This window comes from Carlito syrichta, unplaced genomic scaffold (assembly GCF_000164805.1).
Source record: "Carlito syrichta isolate Samal-C Ts95f unplaced genomic scaffold, Tarsius_syrichta-2.0.1 Scaffold305877, whole genome shotgun sequence".
NCBI lineage: Eukaryota > Metazoa > Chordata > Mammalia > Primates > Tarsiidae > Carlito > Carlito syrichta.
In genome coordinates this window covers 161,211-165,727 of record NW_007249973.1, presented here as the reverse complement: position 1 = coordinate 165,727, position 4,517 = coordinate 161,211, and positions in this window count along the sequence as shown.

The following is a 4,517-nucleotide window of genomic DNA, read 5'->3' as shown; positions in this document are numbered from 1 at the left end:
AGACCTGGGGCATAAGTGACACTCACCCCACCTGCCCCAATGTTATGGTCTGATGCAACAACCGGCTGCTCACTCTCACTGCCAATCAAGTACAAGAGGCAGGAAACTGGGAGAAAGGGAATTTATTCTGAATTTGGAATTCAGAGAGACAAGGTATAATTACCAAAGCCCACTCACTCGAACAGACTTTTCATCCAGTATTTATAGTAAAAACCCAGGCAAAGCCTTATTAATCATTGCTTCTGGTGAATAGCAGTTACATGTCTCAGGACCGTTACTCAGAGTCCTATTCCATTTACGTTTAAACTCCCATATATTCCGGAACTCAGATTTCATCAGTCTTGAAAAATGTTGGGCTTCCTTTGGCCCACAACACTAACACACACCAGGATCCTCAGTGCCAGCAGCAGACAAAGGAAGCCAAACAGTCCCAGGACACTACCATCCCATGTACTGGAGTCTGGGGCCATTAAGGTGAGGGTCGGATGTGGGTGGGCTTTCTCACTTGCACCTGGTCCACTGGCACCACCATCACCACATCTCAGCCAACACTCCCCCAGGTCCTACAAAGGCTTCCTTACCATCCTTCCCTGCTCAGTCCTGAAGAGTCACCCCTGAAGGGACCCCTGCCAGCATTTTGGTCCCCAGGGTCTGCATGATCGTCCCTGCCTCTTCAAAATGATGTCCTAGGAAAGCCAGAAGTCTCATCCTGTATGCGTGCCTCACCAAGGTGCTCCATGCACAGCCTTCTGGGTAATTTTTATACTGCATCCTGCCTAGCTAGAGGTGTCCTTCTGGTTCTCCAGAACGGGTTCTCCAGAACAATGGCCAAGCTAACTTTTGAAGCCATTGTTTCCAGGTGTCAAGGAAAGAACAGGTTTCACTTTTTCTTAAAGGGCCCACACCCAGCTTTTCAAGTAGGATAGTGGGCAACCAATCACAGAAATGCTGAAAAATGTATTATTGTGATACCCTGCAAAGGTTATAAGACAAAATGTACATACCATACCACAATTACATTTGGACATCCACTTATAGTTGGGCACTAACAATTGTTCTTCAAACTGAAGCTTAAGAGTCCTGGAAGGAGGTACCTATAGAAACCTAGAATATACTTAGTTTAGCATAGTCTTTTTGCCTCAGCATAGCCATTTTTGCTTAGACTTTACCCCAACATGCTTTGAATCTGGCACAGGTTAGACATAAATTTCCAATAGGCAGGTTTTAGGAAGCGTTCAGACATTTTACTGCAGACCTACCCCACCTTCTTGGCAAATCTCCATCAGACACAAGATAAGGACGGAGCCACAGAAATGAAGTTTGTGGATTGCAAATGTCTGACAAGGCTTTTGCAGGAATACCCCCTCCCCTTGTCTCCCCACATCTAGCCTACCACCTGAGGGCATGAGATGCTAATGTCTGGCAAAGCCAAGATCTAAGACTCATGTGTCTACAATTAACATCAAAGACCAGCAGCCCTGGACATTTCTTTTGGCCTAGACCCCTCCTGGCCCAGACCCCGCTTGCCCCAAAAGCCCTTAAATACACCCAGTTCTTGGCTCTACGGTGCCACACTTGCCTCTGAATGTCAGCCCCCTTTCCAATCTGTGAAAAGTGAATAATATACTTTACTTCTTTCTACTTGCTTCCTTGTTGCAATCTTGCATTATTCCTGTGGCATTGGCACCAGCACTGGCCCACCTCCCCTCAGTGAACCCTTTCAAGTCCATTTTTGTGAGTTTCAATATAATTGTCAGGAAACAAAAGACTCCAGAGATGGCCATGACAGAGGAGATGGAGAAGCAATATAGGGTGGCCCTCAAACAGTTGGAAGAGGATGAAATTCTACCTCTGGTTGTCCAAGAGAACATCCTTCTTGACTGTGTAGTCAGTAATTGTTCACGATCCAGAAGCAGTAGTGTTTTTTCCTAATCAAAATGATATTTCTTCTGTCAGACAAGGGATTAATAACCAGAATATATAAGAAACATAACTCAATAGTATAACAAATAATCCAATTTTTAAATGGGCAAAAGACCTGAAAAGACACTTCCAAAAAGAAAACATACGAATGGCAAACAAACAAACAAAAAATGCTCAGTGTCATTAGTCATCAAAATAACGTGAATCAGAACAATGAGATGTCATCTCACCTTAGTTTTTTTCTTTAATTTTTATTTTGTCATGGATATGACTAGCTGAGGCCAGTATCACAGGGGTAAAAGAATTTACCAAGACAGTTATGAATTAAGAAAAACCGATTTATTAAAGGCAGAGTATGTTGTAGGGAGCAACAGGTGGTACAGCAAGAGGGAGGCTGTCTGCCCCAAAACAAGGGATGGAGGGGAATTTTATAGTGCCGTGCCAGGGGAGGCTGTGTACCGTAAGTGGGGTTTGGAGAAGGAAGTTGGCTATGTGCTGTAAGAGGGGTCTGGAGAGGGAAGTTGTGCAAGACAGTTGATTGATTGTAGCTTTCTGTTTTCTTAAAATAAGCTGCTTTTTATAACAATGGTCAGTTGCTTTTTGCAGCATTTACAATGATAAAACATTTACAGCATTCAGCAAGTATTTACAACCTTTGCACTTTTTGCCCTGAGGCCCCCTTCCCAGTAGTTTGCCCAATTGTTTGCTGGCCTATTTGGGTATCATATTTCTTCACATATTTATTTATTTGAGTTGGAGTCTCATTCTATCACCCAGGGTGGACTGCAGTGGCACAATCATGACTCACTGCAGCCTCCAACTCCTGGAATCATCTGGTCAGAACTACTTTCCTCCCACTCATATTTTTATGTTGCCAGTCTTGCAAAAGGTGTTCTTGCTTCTACAGTTTATGCTCTGTAGCCTATTCTCCATACAAGGGCCAGTGTGATTCATTAACAATATCCTCATATCCTATCACGCCACCTCAAATATCTGTTAACAGGATCTACTTGGTGTAACATTCTCACAATTTCCTGCTCTATCTCATGTGGCCTGAGTCCTTCTACAGTTCTGACCTCTCTTCTCAACCCTCCTGCTGTCCCCTACTTTGGTTTCCTTGCTTCAACAGAAGTAGGACAGACAAGTCTGCCCATCTGGGCTTTACAATGGCTGATTCTTCTGCTTGGGAATTATTCTCAAAAATATTCACATGGTTCAGTGTCCCACCTCCTTTAACTGCTTGCTCGAGTGCTCTCTTATTTTGAATGACTTTATTTCTGCACTGTGACATGACATTTCACCCCTTCTTCCCAGCATCTTCTTTTCATCATGCCTACCACATTATAAAATATGATATAATTTAGTAGTTCTTCCTTCGTTCTGTTTTAATTCCATCAGAAATTTCTTAAATTCCTTTTTTAATCTTAGGTGGTCTTTTAAAAATTATGATTTATTGTAAATATTTTGAATGTCTCCCTGTGTATGAAGTTAAAGTAAATTTTCATTGACACTCCCCATTCCACCTGTTCCCCACCACCCCAATCACACTAATTGCATTAAATGTAGATAGTCATTCATGGCTAGTCCTATCCCCACAATTCTTATCTCACAGATTGAGCACCAACAACATGATGCTTTCTCACTTGTACATTAAATATAACACAACTAAAATAAGTGTGAAAAGCATGTCAGCTCAACCATAAACTGAATATTCCAAAAAGCACATAGAACTAAGTTCCTAAAACTTTTACTGAGTTAAAATGGGTGATAAAACAAATTTATTGCACCTGTTCTCATGTATTTTTCCTAGATAGTAGGCTCCCTCCCTGCTCAAGGGCAGAACCCATGTCTCAGGCACCCATGTGCCCCACTCTTCATAGTGTGACCACAACACAGTGAGTGGCCATGGAGAAGGTGAGTGTTTCATGAGACTCTTGCCTATCACACCAGCAACAGTACTCCTTTGCACTGAACACATAAGTGAAGACTGTATATATAGAGTTGAAAGTTGAGAAAACAAACCCTAGGGTGTCTTTTATTCAAATGAAAACATACCACTCCTGCATTGGGACAAGCTGGGGTCTAGGATCCCCAAGTCTGGAAAGAAGAACACTGATAATAGCAAAGATGCTTCTAGAGGGATTTCTCCAACTCTCTTGAACCCAGGGATTTAGGTACAAGTACAGTACATACAAGCAATTGAACCCAGGGTTCCAGGTGTAAGAACAATACATGCAGCCTTCCAGAGAGAGGATGAAGAAGGGCGGGGTCTTCAAGGGTCAACTCTTTCCCAACGAACAGAAAACTATGCATTCTATCCTGAAAAAAACCAAAAAGAGCCGGGCTCAGTGGCTCAGCCTGTAATCCCATGCCTTGGGAGGCTGAGGTGAGTGGATTGCCTGAGCCTGCAGGTTCAAGACTCGCCTGGGCAACTTGGCGAGACCTCATCTTTACAATGAATCAAAAAATTAGCTGGATGTGGTAGCGTGCGTCTGTAGTTCTAGCTACTTGGAAGGCTGAGGCGGAAGGATCGCCGGAGCCCAGCAGGTCGAGGCTGCGGTGGCCGGGAGTGGCCATTGCACTCCAGTCTGGGC